Raw genomic sequence first — 15,339 nt, forward strand, 5'->3', positions numbered from 1 at the left:
ATAGAAGTGCCCCTCACTTGAAGTTAATCATATTTTTCCACTCCTGTTCTGTGAGGGGCGGCACGGTGCCACAACGGTTAGCACTCTTGCTCACAGCGCCAGGGAGTGGGTTCAATTCCGGCCTCGGGTGACTGTCTGTGTCGAGTTTGCACTTTCTCCCCGTGTCTGTGTGGGTTTCCTCCGGGTGCTCCGGTTTCCTCCCACAGTCCAAAGATGTACAGGTTAGGGTGATTGACCAAACTAAATTTCCCCTTAGTGTCCAAAGGTTAAGTGGGGTTATGGGGATAGGGCAGGGGAGTGAGCCTACGTAGATGCTCTTTTGGAGGGTCAGTACAGATTTGATGGTCTGAATGGCCTTCTTCTTTGGCAGCACAGTGGCGCAGTGGGTTACCACTGCGGCCTCATGGTGCTGAGGTCCCAGGTTCGATCCCGGCTCTGGGTCACTGTTTGCACATTCTCCCCGTGTCTGCGTAGGTTTCGCCCCCACAACCCAAAAAAGATGTGCAGGCTAAGTGGATTGGTCACGTTAAATTGCCCCTTAATTGGAAAAAAATGAATTAGGTACTCTAAATTTTTTTTTTAATGAATGGCTTTCTTCTTCATTGTTGGGATTCTATGATTCTAACTGTGCCCATCATTCCCTGACCATTTCCAAACTTCCCTAGTTTAGTCTATCTTTGGCTGTCCCTTTCCTTTTCCATTTAAATTTTGGCTTGTTTCATAGAACATAGAAAATACAGTGCAGAAGGAGGCCATTCGGCCCATCAAGTCTGCACCGACCCACTTAAGCCCTCACTTCCACCCTATCCCCTTAACACAATTGCCTCTACTAACCTTTTTAGGTGCTAAGGGCAATTTATCATGGCCAATCCACCTAACCTGCACGTCTTTGGACTGTGGGAGGAAACCGGAGCACCCGGAGGAAACCCACACAGACACGGGGAGAACGTGCTGACTCCGCACAGACAGTGACCCAGCAGGGAATCAAACCTGGGACCCTGGCACTGCAAAGCCACAGTGCTATCCACTTGTGCTGCGTTTCATCTTGCAGATCCTTACAAGTTTCTCTTACTAGATTGAAGCCATAACCATAATTGAATGGTGGAACAAGCTTGAGGGGCTGAATGACCTATGATCCAAACCCAAAGAAGTTTGTGCCTGTTTGAAAGAGCAGACCTCTGCCCATGTGTGAGTTTGGTGCCTCAGTAGCTGTCCTTCCCAATGCACAGAGATAAAAAACGTTCAGTTTGTTTATTTATTGGATGTGGGCATTGCTGGATGGTCCAGCATTTGTTGCAGATCCCTAATTATCTTTGAGTGGCTTGCTAGGCCATTTCTGGGTGAACCACATTGCTGTGGATCTGAAGTCACATGTAAGCCAGATCAAGTAAGCATGGCAGATTTCATTCCCTAAAGGACATTAGTGAACCATGGCCACCATTAGACTTTTCCATATTTTTGTGGTGTCAAATTTCACCATCTGCTGAGGTGGGATTCAAACCCAGGTCCCCAGAGCAATACCCTGGATCTCTGGATGACTAGTTCAGTGACAACACAACTACATCACCGCCTCCCTGAGAGTTTATCTGCACCACCACACCTCCAGGGACCCACCCCCAAGAGATCTAACTCCACACGTGTACACATGAGCCATACCATTGGAGGGCTCCAGGTATGTTAAAAAATCTTCGTCGAAATACATAATCCAGTTCTCGTCGCATACGTCGTATTCCTGGATTAGCAGAGATTGCTGAACTGTGATCAGGAGAAGAGAAAATCATTTTGGCATTTTTAAATTATCAGAACTCAGAGGCATGTAAAATTTGAAAGCTAAATTATTTGCTAACCACCAGAATCAATCATATGAAAATGTAATAGGATAAAAAAGACTTCTGCGGTAATGAGGGGAAATTCTGATAACAGACAAGGGACTGGAAGAATTGATGCAATGCAGACATCACAACATAGATTGGATTTTATACTAAATCCTCGTGGATGTAGCTGATTATGTTGGACCTATTTTACAATCCCGAGAGATGGGAGAGATTGAAGAAAATTGGAAAATAGTGAACACGGCAGCAGTTTTGAAGAAAGATGACAAGTCACTGTCATCAAATTAGAGAGCAGTCATAATACCTGTCACTTTGCTAAGTGTAGCAGCATATCATTTATTTTATGTGATGGATCACTTTGATAAATATGGACATTTTCAGCACTGTTCCTATTTAGGCCACTTGGGGAGATAGTGGTGTAGTGGTATTATCACTGGGCCAGTAATCCAGAGACCCAGAGTCATGCTCTGGGGACCCAGGTTCGAATCCCGCAGGTGGTGAAATTTGAATTCAATAAAATTCTGGAATTAAAAGTCTGACGATAACCATGCAACCATTGTCAATTGTCGTAAAAACCATCAGGTTCACTTTGGGGGAAGGAAATGTGTCATCCTTACCTGGCCCAGCCTACATGTGACGCCAGACCCACAGCAATGTGGTTGACTCTTAACTGCTCTCAGGGATGGGCAATAAATGCTGGCCCAGCCAATGCCCCCATCCCATAAATACTTTTAAAAATGGCACCAAGTTTATACCAACACCACAGCAAAGGATAGCCAGATGTGCTAATGTCTATCTTTGCAAAGGTGCTTGCCAGTCCATTGCATGAAAGGCTACTGCATAATTTTTTTCTATGATGTCAACAGTAAAATATTAGGTTGGCTCAGAGTCCAGTTGATAAGCAGGAAATAAAACATGATAACGTCAAGTCAAGAAGGAACGTAACTGCACAGTTCAGCTATAATTCTCATGCGGGAACTTGCTATTATCCTGACCAGGAATTCTTCAGTGTTGAATAAACCATAAAGGACGCACAACTGAAGAAGCAATCAAAGTGCCCCTGATGGATATTAAGCTCCTGGCCATGTTCTTAATGAGCTGAACTCTGCAGAACTTTACGAATGCTACTGTAGGGTGTCTATCCCTCCGGCAACTCTTGTTCAGAATGAAGCTGAGTATTGCCCAATGGCTGCTTTCAGATCATCCCAGGTTCCTGAAAATGCTGGATCTCAAACGTTAGCTGCTTACCGTTAGATAAAAGTGGCATCAAAATGACTTTGCTGTCAATGGAGCCAAGGCAAAATATGGGAAGAACTTCCTACTTGATGCTTTGAAGCAGGAGGCATGGACAAATAAGGCTGGTTGTCGTGGGAGGGTATGGGTAGACCACTCCCCCCCCCCCCGCCCCCCCCATCAGCTCCCATTAAACAGCTTTAGTGGTGTCTGCAAATGAAGTTTCCGATACCTTCCAGGGCTGCATTACCTGTGAATACGATACACTAAGCTGAAAAATATAATATTGAAGAGTACCAAACTGAGCAGGCAAATTGGTCTTTCACCTGGAAGACAGAACGGATTTCCAAAAGCAATCACTCGATCTCCTTTGCTCTCCCCAATCTATAGGAGACTGCATTGTGAACAGCGAATACAGTGCACCAAAATTGAAAGAGGTAAAGTGCTATTTCACTGGGAATGAGTATTTGGGCTATTCTGTGCTTTACTGCTTCCTTGAGAATGTCCTATTCCCTTCTTTGGATGCCCCTGTCAGGCTTTATTTCTTGAAGACATTCACCGCCAAGATTCTTGTGAATTGTCTATTATACATACCTCACCATTGTGCACAACAATCATTGTTTACTAGCCACACCCGAATCGCGCAGCTGAAATCTTCCGCCATTCCTAGAAGAAAGTCCGGTGGGGAACGTTTTGATGTCGAGAGAGAGAGAGTGAAACAGCTAAATCCGATCAGCTTCAAATTGTATCTTTTTCAGGCCTGTGCCCGAAGGCATGTCCAACGCCCAGTACCCTTACCTCCATCAAATGTAGGACAAAGCGACAGCTCCCCATCTGGAACAGGGATCAATCACCATGATGTCGGCGCCAATCTGATACACACTGGCAACCCCAACCCACCCAAGTGTCTGTGTTGCTGCAGCAACATGCACCTTTACATGCATATTGTAATCCGCAGATATGGATTATGGATGGTGATTGTGGAGGGTTCAATTTTCTTTCCAATACATGTCCTACCAGGAATATCTCCCAATCCAACCACCTGCCATTGGCATATGTTGGATTTGCAGATTGATCCTCAACCTGTTTGGCTGCGTTATGAACGCACCTTTCCTGGCAGCACGGTGGCGCAGTGGTTAGCACGGCTGCCTCATGCCGCCGAGGTCCCAGCTACGATCCTGGTTCTGGGTCACTGTCCGTGTGGGGTTTGCACATTCTCCCCGTGTTTGCGTGGGTTTCGCCCCCACAACCCAAAGATGTGCAGGCTAGGTGGATTGGCCACGCTGAATTGCCCCTTAATTGGAAAAAAATGAATTGGGTACTCTAAATTCATTAAAAAATTTAAAACTAAATAAATAAATAAATGAACGCACCTTTCTTGGCCATCAAGTCCTGGAGTTGGACACTGTTGGAACGGCCTCAGGATGTCATCTGAAGGCATTCCCCTGATACTCCTCACCCGATGGGCCGACTTCCCGACGGCGTGGATCACTTGTTCTCTGAGTTTTCATCAACCTCGTGTGGTGGCTGCGGACTGTGTCCAGTGCTGCTACAGTCGGGGGAGGGGGGGGGGACCATTCCGATGGCCGGAGGAGCTTCGGCGGGTGCTGGGGGGACTGGTGGGGAGTGGTCCGGGGGTGGCGAGGGGGGTTACAGGGGGGACACTATCTGGCAGGCTGGGTCCGCGCACGGACGGCACATTGCTGTACGGCACGGCATGCGCCGCCACGGACCCGGCAATTTTGCGGCCGGTAACACCAGTGGTTTTACGTGGCATGGCTGCTAGCCACCCACCGGGGGGAAGAGAGACTTGTGTAGACAGTGGTGGAGAAATCATGAGCGCATTTCTGAACTGGCACATCGGGGAAAGGGTGCGCGATAGACTGCTCCACCTCAAAAGTGGATTTCATCGTAAGACTAGACACATTCTCCAGACATAGCCTCAAAATCGGAGAATCCAGCCCATTGGTTTTTACTCAATAAAGGGGGATAAGCAATGTGACATGTGCTTTGCATGTGTAATACTGTGAAGTGTGACAAAAACATTGTACATGTGACATTTTGACATGTGGTGAACACAAAACTTTATTATAATGGGAGGATTATATTTTTGCCCTTCTGTTGAGGAATATTAATTGGAATGGAAATGTTGGTAAGGAGGGAGAAGCTCTCGATGTTGAAAGAGGAATCAATGAAAATACCATGATAAAGTGGAGAGAGACTAGATGAAGTTGTGGTTAAAAATAATGAAGGATATTCCAAACTTTACCTGGTACAGAACATGGATATGGCTGAAAAGATACATGTTGCCAAAGCTTTTCATCTTGCCCTCAACAGGACAAACACAAGAATAGAAAATTTCAAACAATCCCAATAATTTATACTACAGGAGGAAAGGGTGCCGATTAGTTGGTAAGTTGACTCTGATTGGCTGAGGCATTGCTGCAAAGAGAGCAACATTGAACTTCAGGTTCCCCACGCTCTCAGGTCATTTTAAAAGGACATAAGGCTTGAGCATATTCCTTTTGTCTGCAGAGAATGGGTCCCTGCTTATGAATGTATGTCACTGCCATCTGATTGAATAGAATTCTCCCATGCACCAGCTTATAGATTCAATGGCAGGGCAGAAAACAACAGCGGCATGGTAGCACAGCGCTTAGCACTGTTGCTTCACAACACCAGAGACCCGGGTTCAATGGCTTGCTTAACCTGTTGTTCACATTTTTGAAACCAAAGAGAGAATTCTGGAAAATCTCAGCAGGTCTGGCAGCATCTGTAGGGAGAAAAAAGAGCTAACGTTTCGGGTCCAGGTGGCCCTTTGTCAAAGCTTTGTCAAAGGGTCATCTGGACTCGAAGCGTTAGCCCTTTTTTCTCCCTACAGATGCTGCCAGACCTGCTGAGATTTTCCAGCATTTTCTCTTTGGTTTCAGATTCCAGCACCCACAGTAATTTGCTTTTATCCAGTGTTCACATTTTTGAGATACATTCCAGGGGAGTTTGAGTTAGATCGAATCTCTTTCAGGTCCAAAAGTGGTGGTTTTAGCCCATTGCGAGTTTGTGCAATTCACAGTGAGCAATGATCTGATCAGGGTAGGCATTGCCCTGCAGGATAGTTTGATGCACTCTATTTCTGCATCTTGCTTCCAAGGTGAGCAAATGGCCAGGGCCCTATTTACAAGATTGCTGATAATACAAAGTTGTAAGAATCCCAACATATGTATTGACAGGTGAAGAGAGACTTGTGGTAGACAGTGGTGGAGAAATCATGAGCGCATTTCTGAACTGGCACATCAGGGAAAGGGTGCGCGATAGACTGCTCCACCTCAAAAGTGGATTTGAGCAGGGGATGGAACGCATTATTGTTGTGATCATTTGAAATTTGGCATTCTTGCATTTGTCCTTATGAGTGCAAGACAAGAAAAACTTTGGCCACATGTCTGACATTTCAATAATATATTCTAATACCCAACAAGTGTAATGAGGGACAGCCAATGGGGCTGGACGGCACTTTAAATATTACTCAAAAGAATGAAAATAAGGCTCTGTTTTCCTGAAAAAATGTGCTTTAAACCATTCACCCATGCCTATGGAAAATGAGCAGGTTAACACTGAATGGGACAAACTGATTTTGTTGCGACAGACTTTTGAATTATAGGTGCTATTTTTCCAATGAGATTTCAACGATGGTCACCTTGGAATTTATTAGGTCATCGACTGGAAAAATAAAATGATTTATTTACTTGAAGGAAGGCCTGTTATTTCTCAGCAATAGAAGCATCCCAAAATGTGTGTCAGCCGAGGCTTGTTGGCAGCACACTGCCTTTGATTTACAATGATGTGGAGATGCCGGCGTTGGACTCTATTTAAAAACTTTGGCCACATGTCTGACATTTCAACAATATATTCTAATACCCAACAAGTGTAATGAGGGACTACCTCAGCCCCTCGCTCCATTCCTCTATACTCCTTCTACACCTATGACTGTGTGGCCAAATTCCCCTCCAACTCGATTTTCAAATTTGCTGATAACACCACCGTAGTGGGTCGGATTTTAAACAATGACGAGACAGAGTACAGTAATGAGATAGAGAATCTGGTGAACTGGTGCGACGACAATAATCTCTCCCTCAATGTCAACAAAACGAAGGAGACTGTCATTGACTTTAGGAAGCATAGTAGAGAACACGCCCCTGTCTACATCAATGGGAACGAAGTAGAAAGGGTCGAGAGCTTCAGGTTTTTAGGTGTACAGATCACCAACAGACTGTCCTGGTCCCCCCATGCCGACACTATAGTTAAGAAAACCCACCAACGACTCTACTTTCTCAGAAGACTAAGGAAATGTGGCATGTCAGCTACGACCCTCACCAACATCTACAGATGCACCATAGAAAGCATTCTTTCTGGTTGTATCACAGCTTGGTATGGAGCCTGCTCTGCCCAAGACAGCAGGAAATACAAAAGGTTGTGAATGTAGCCCAATCCATCACGCAAACCAGCCTCTCATCCATTGACTCTGTTTACAATTCCCGCTGCCTCGGAAAGGCAGCCAGCATAATTAAGGACTGGCGTGGAAATTATAATAAAGACAAATTCCTCGAGGTACGATTTAAGGAAATTTATTTACACAAATATATTTGCGGAGAGAGTGTGTTCCGGCTCCATAGCCAGGGCACCGCACTGAGATTCGATTGAAGAAAGCATACTTTTATAGTCTGAAATAACAGCTTGAAGTAAACAGCCATGTTTATATTAAATAGACCTTGGAAAGTACGTAAGATGAAATATGTAGTATGTATGTTCTTGCCCTTGGCTAAAAACAACTAGAGTACACATTTTGTTATCTTTCGGAGGACAATGTGTTTTCATAATAAGGCCGAGACCAGAATATTAAGCAGTATTTCGTTTGTTACCTGACCTGCATATTTTTGTTCAAAAGCAGTGTTGCACTATAGTCCAGCATTTCCCAGCATGCTTCTCAGTTGGCAACTCATTAATTTCCCTACCATCATTCCCTCCTTGTTGATCTTTTGATCAACACCTTTTAGTAAATTATCGTGTCCTCCGTAGAGAAGGGTGGGTTATAATGTTAAGGGGAACGGACGTATAACAGTTCCCTGCGTGTCATGAGCCTGGTAGCAAGGAGGCAAGGCGGCTAGGGCTGTTCCCGTGTTCGTACAATAAAAATATCTTGCGCAATATTAAAACAGTAACCATACGACAATCAAGATTCCAATGGCGATTATAATCCAGAACACAATCCTCTGTCCTAACGATCCTACCATCCAAAGCTAAAGTCCCATCCCTCATTTTCATGTAATCCTGTTACCTCTCGACGAGTATGATCCACCAGATTATCAATTTTCTCTGAGTTATCAGGGATGTACGTACAACAGTCACTTCCAATCAGGGCACAAGTGCCTCCCTTTTCAGGCAACAAGGAATCAGGAGCCATTCTATTCTGCAGGGCAACTGCTCTTATAGCAACCATCTCAGTTTGTATCTGGTTAACAGCTTCTGCAGTGTCATTAGCTACCTTCTCAAGGATGTCTCATAGATCGGGTAGTTCGTATGCATTAGTGGCTATTCCTAATGGTGGTATCATTATTCCCAGCATTTGTGCCCCTGTCATAATACTTTGTGTCATCCTGTGATGGAGATGGTCCTGCAATTGCTGAATGTGATGTACATGAGGGACTACATATCCCAAATAGCAGGAGCCTTCCCAATCTTCTGGTATGGCCACAGATAAAATACGTGTCGTTATATGCGGTCAGGTTTCCTTTACTATCAGTCATCATTAGTCTAATCGATCCCCTTCCCAGGAGCCTCCACTAGTTTGATTTTCAACTCCTGACCAATCAAAGATGAATAGTCCTTTAGCTGTAAGGTGGAACATAGGGGGTTGCCAATTCAAGGTCTGATCACACTGACTTGTGCCTACTGAGTGGGCCCCATATGTTTTATGATTCTTAAAGCATATAGAACATAGAACATAGAACAATACAGCGCAGTACAGGCCCTTCGGCCCACGATGTTGCACCGAAACAAAAGCCATCTAACCTACACTATGCCATTATCATCCATATGTTTATCCAATAAACTTTTAAATGCCCTCACGCCCTCACTTCCTTTTGGGACTCCAGTATAATTGGGAAGGATCAAACAGGGCGTTTGATGTGTTACATTAAACCTGGGCCCCCACCATTCCTCAAACCTATTCATATCGTATCCAGCTAATCTCCAATCGAACATATTCTGTGTATCTTTACCACGTCCTGTACTATTTTGTCTCAGAGCCCATTCTGCTATCTCTTTACTGGTGAATGGGATAGGTCGCACAGGGAAGCCCTCCCCCGAGCATCTGGGAACTTGTGTACAAATCCAACAACTGAATTTATTTACCCTCTCTGCGTGAGTGAGACATGTATATTAAGGTGTTAGTATGCAGTTTACCCTCTACATGATGTTGGATTAATATGATAATACATAAGGGCAGTAGGGCTGTCATTCTCTTCAGGTCAGCGTTTCGCTAGTACTCTCAAAATTCCGTATGATGTAGTTTACACGAGTTGCTGGATCCCGTCTGGCTTTTCTTTTACTGTAACGGCTGTTCGGGTTGTTAGCAGCACTTGGTAGGGTCCATTCCACCTAAAAGAAAAAGAATCTTTGATAGTGCTTTCACATATACTTGATCTCCAGGTTTAAAGGGTGTGTATTTCCCTCTGATGAATGCATCTGAGCCTGTCGCACCTTTTCATGTATTTTTTCCAGTGGTTTCACACATAGCCTGGGCATATTTTAGTGATGCCTCATCTGCCCATATTAAGGCTACTGCTGCTGGAGTCATTGGGGGTTTTGTTCCAGTTGTCATGGGTCGTTCCATTAATATCTCATACGGGGTTAAACCCATATTACGATTTCTCTGATTTCTCAGGACATACATTACTATGGGTATGGCATCTGGCCATAGCAGCTCATTTATTGACACGCTTTTGTAACTGCAGTTTTAATTATTCCATTCGCCCTTTCCACCATTCCTGAGGATTGTGGCCGATATGGTATATCCAATTTCCAATCAAATCCCATGGCTTCTGTTAGGGCTTTGGTCAATTTGCTAGTGAAATGAGTTCCCCTGTCACTGTTAATACCCATTGGTATCCCAAACCTCGGTATTATTTCCTTTAACAGAATATTTACCACTGTTCTAGCATCATCTCTTTTGGTTGGAAAAGCCTCTACCCATCGGGAAAACATGTCCACTATCATCGATTATTTCTCTGACAAATCATACATGTGCGGGCTACTTTTTCAATTGTTACCGTAATACCTCGAAGATACCATTGTTGACATATGGCATGTGTCATTCCGCCTTTGCCCACATGAGCCTGCCCATGGGCAAGGCGACATAGTGGCAAAAACAGACTTCTGGGGCATACTGCGCGGGTATCTGGGTGGATCCAGATTTGATGATAGCAACCCACTTTTAGCCAAGAGCGATGCTCCTGTAGCGAGGCTTGCTCCTGTGCCTATTTTAACTTTGGTTCTGTTGTGATGGACAGATGTTCAACTGCAGCAGCTTGTAGTTGTGGCTGCTGTTTGAGATAGCACTTCCTTTGCTATTTAATCAGCAAATCTATCGCCGCATGAGACTTCATCATCTGCGGTAGTATGCGCTTCACACTTTAAAACGGCTATCTTGCTGGGCAGTTGGACAGCATCTCGTAAATTTATAACCAATTTAGCATGTTTAATAGGTTGGCCGGAGGAAATTATGAATCCCCTGTTTTTCCATAATTGGCCAAAATCATGTACGACCCCAAATCGAATCGGGAATCATATAAACATTGACTGTTTTATTTTTAGCTAGAATACATGCTTTAGTAAGGGCAAATATTCGGCCGCTTGAGCAGACGTTCCCGAAGGCAGAGCAAAAGCTTCCACTATCTCGAATGGAGTTACTATTGCATAGCTGGCCAGGACGGTCATATCATTTGGTCGGTTTGCTGACCCATCGGTGAAAAAGATGGGGCGGGATTCTCCGACCAGCGGGGTGGGAGAATTGCCGGGGGTCGGCGTGAATCCCGCCCCCGCCGTCCTCCCAATTCTCCCGCCCCAAAAAACTGGCCCGGCGTGAGTCGCGCTCCCCGCCTCGGAGAATGGCGGGGTCCGGCGCGACTCAATGGGCGCCGGGGCCTCCCGAATTCTCCAGCCCGCGATGGGCCAAAGTCCCGTTCGCCTGTAGCCAGTCCCGCCGGCGTAAATTAGAGTTGGTCCCTTACCGGCGGGACATGGCGACACGGGCGGGCTCCGGGGTTCTTGGGGGGTCGCGGGGGGATCTGGCCCTGGGAGGTGCCCCCACGGTGGCCTGGCCCGCGGTCGGGGCCCACCGATCCTCAGGCGGGCCTGTGCCGTGGGGGCACTCTATTCCTCTGCATCGGCCGCTGTGGTCCTCCGCGATGGCTGATGCGGAGATGAACTCTACCGCGCATGTGCGGGTTGGCGCCAGCACGCGCTGGCGTTCCCGCACATGCGCCGACTCGCGCCGGCCGGCGGAGGCCCTTTGGTGCCGGTTGGCGTGGCGCCAAGCCCCTATCCCACCGGCCGGCGGGGCGCCAACCACTCCGGGGCGGGCCTAGCCCTTGAAGGTGGGGAGGATTCCGCACTCTCAGGCGGCCCGACGCCGGAGTGGTTCACACTACTCCGTCCCGCCGGGACCCCCCACCACGCCGGGTACGGGAGAATCCCGCCCATGATGTCTGGATTTTCTAGTGGGTGACTCAATAAATCAGGTCGAGGGGTTGTGGTGGCTTCAACCAGTTGTAAACAGTCATGATCATACATATGTTCTGCTTCCGAGGGCACGGGCAAGAGTATAAGGGTTGACAGCTGACCCTCGCTTGTAGGTAAAGCTGGTTTTAGAGAGGATTACTTCGTACCCAGTGCATCGAGCCGCAGTAAAATGCTGCATTGTGGATGAATTAAGCAGCAGCAAAACAGAGTGAGGAACCAATACTGTACAAGGGTGGTCGGGTATTGATTTTTCTACTGTGGCCGCTGTGGCTGCTATTGCTCTTAAGCAACTTGGCATACCCTTTACCACAGCACATAGGGTCACCGAGTAATAGGTAAGGATTTTTTTCTTCCTGAATGCTCTTGCACCTGGACCCCTGTTGCAAATCACTCTGCTTCATTCTATAAAGAGTAAAGGGGTTTCCGAAATTAGGAAGTCCCAAAGGCTGCAGGGTTGCTGGGAGAGGTGAGTGCATATTTAAAAGAGACTTCAGTTCCTGGAGCAGGCCACAGGCTGCAGCGTTGTTGGGAGAGGTGAGTGCATATTTAAAAGAGACTTCAGTTCCTGGAGCAGGCCACAGGCTGCAGCGTTGTTGGGAGAGGTGAGTGCATATTTAAAAGAGACTTCAGTTCCTGGAGCAGGCCACAGGCTGCAGGGTTGCTGGGAGAGGTGAGTGCATATTTAAAAGTGCTTAGTTTGCAGGTCGAGTGGCAGTTGGAGACTTCAGTTCCTGGAGCGGGCCTATTGGCTCATTTGAAATCAGACAGGGTACAAAAGGTGTGGCAGGAGCGCCTTTAGTCACGGAGTGCTGATTGGAACAGAATGCATCTGAGTTTAGGTGAGTGACTGAGTGCTGATTGGAACAGAGTGCATCTGAGTTTAGGCGAGTGACTGAGTTCGGGTGAGTGGCGAGAGTGGGCTGTGTTTTTGTTGGTGTTCGGGTTTATCCTTGAGGTTCTATTTAAAAAAAAAGAAAAAAATTATTTCAATTAATTAACTAGTTGAATATGGCTGGACAGGTGATGTGCTGTTGCTGTATGATGATGGAACTGGTGGATCCCATTGAGACCGTCAGTGACCACATCTGCAGCAAGTGTTGGCTGCTCGAGGAACTTCGGCTCAGAATTGATGAGCTGGAGACCGAGCTGCACACACTGCGGCACATCAGGGAGGGGGAAAATTACCTGGACGCTTTGTTTCAGGAGGCAGTCACACCCGGTAGAATGAGTACTGTTAATTCGGTCAGTGGTCAGGGACAGAGTGGTGTGACTGCAAGGGAGGCAGGTAGGGGGATCCTGAGTTTAGGAGTTGAGGAGCCTCAGCCCTCGACCTTGTCCAACAGGTATGTGGTACTTGCTCCCTGTGTGGATGAGGAAGAGGGCTGTAGGGAGGATGCGTTGACTGAACTCTGCACCGTGGTACAGGAAGCCATTCAAGAGGGGGGAGCAAAAAGACAAGTGGTAGTTGTAGGGGATTCTATAATTAGGGGGATTGATGGCATCCTTTGTAAGCCAGATCGTGAGTCCCGCATGGTATGTTACCTGCCCAGTGCCAGGGTGAGGGACATCTCTGATCGGCTTGAAAGGATTTTGCAGAGGGAGGGGGAGGATCCAATTGTTGTGGTCCACGTTGGGACTAACAACATAGGTAAGACTTTGAAAGAATATGGGGATTATCAAACACTAGGGACTAAATTAAAGAACAGGTCCTCCAGGGTTATAATCTCTGGATTACTACCCGAGCCACGTGCCAATTGGCATAGGGTTGAGAAAATTAGGGAAGTTAACACGTGGCTAAAGGAGTGGTGCGGGAAGGAGGGATTCCATTTCATGGGGCATTGGCATCAGTACTGGGGCAGGAGGGACCTGTACCATTGGGACGGTCTTCACCTGAACCATTCTGGGACCAGTGTTCTAGCGAATAGGATAAATAGGTTGGTCACAAGGACTTTAAACTAGCAAGTTGGGGGGAAGGGAAGGGTAAAGCTATGGACAGTATAATGGTTAATGGAGAGCAAGGCAGCAGGTTACGTGACAGGTTATTATGTAGAGATATGGGTTCAAAGACAAGGAAAATTAGGAGAAAGGGTAAGAGGAAAATTAAATTGCGAAAAGTTACTGATCACGGTGTTAGGATTCATAACAAAGACATAAAAAACACGTAAGTGTACTTTACCTGAATGCTCGTAGTATACGGAATAAGGTGAATGAGTTGATGGTGCAAATCATCGTTAATGACTATGATTTAGTGGCCATTACTGAAACATGGTTAAAAGGTGGTCATGACTGGGAGTTAAATATCCAAGGGTATCAGACTATACGAAAGGATAGAATGGACGGTGGTGTAGCTTTGTTGTTTAAGGATGGCATCCGGGCAATAGTAAGGGATGACATTGGTGCTATGGAGGACAAGGTTGAATCAATTTGGGTGGAATTCAGGAATAGTAAGGCGAAAAGGTCACTGATAGGAGTAGTCTATAGGCTACCAAATAGTAACAGGATGGTAGGGCAGGCAACAAGCAAAGAAATAACGGATGCATGTAGAAATGGTACAGCGGTTATCATGGGAGATTTTAATCTGCATGTCGATTGGTTTAACCAGGTTGGTAAAGGCAGCCTTGAGGAGGAGTTTATAGGATGTGTCCAGGGTAATTTCCTGGAACAGTATGTAATGGAACCTACAAGGGAACAAGCGGTCCTAGATCTGGTCCTGTGTAATGAGGCAGGATGGATTAATGATCTCATAGTTCGGGATCCTCTTGGAAGGAGCGACCACAATATGGTGGAATTTAAAATACAGTTGGAGGATGACAAGGTAAAATCAAACACTAGTGTTTTGTGCTTAAACAAAGCCGATTACAATGGGATGAGAGAAGAACTAGATAAGGTAGACTGGGAGCAAAGACTTCATGGTGAAGCAGTTGAGGAACAGAGGAGAACCGTCCGAGCGATCTTTCACAGTGTTCAGGTAAGGTTCATACCGACAAAAAAGAAAGACAGTAGAAAGGGGAAAAATCGACCGTGGATATCTAAGGAGGTGAGGGAGAGTATCAAATTGAAGGAAAAAACATACAAAGTGGCAAAAATTAGTGGGAGACTAGAGGACTGGGAAGTCTTTAGGGGACAACAGAAAGCTACTAAAAAAGCTATAAAGAAGAGTAAGGTAGACTATGAAAGTAAACTTGCTCAGAACATAAAAGCAGATAGTAAAAGCTTCTACAAATATATAAGACAAAAAAGAGTGGCTAAGGTAAATATTGGTCCTTTGGAAGATGAGAAGGGAGATTTAATAATAGGAGACGGGGAAATGGCTGAGGAGCTGAACAGGTTTTTTGGGTCAGTCTTCACAGTGGAAGACACAAATAACATGCCAGTGACTGATGGAAAGAACGATAAGATAGGTGAGGACCTTGAGATGATTGTAATCACTAAGGAGGCAGTATTGGGCAAGCTAATGGGGCTAAAGGTAGACAAGTCTCCT

The sequence above is a fragment of the Scyliorhinus torazame genome, chromosome 4 (genome assembly GCF_047496885.1).
Source record: "Scyliorhinus torazame isolate Kashiwa2021f chromosome 4, sScyTor2.1, whole genome shotgun sequence".
Taxonomy (NCBI): Eukaryota; Metazoa; Chordata; class Chondrichthyes; order Carcharhiniformes; family Scyliorhinidae; genus Scyliorhinus; species Scyliorhinus torazame.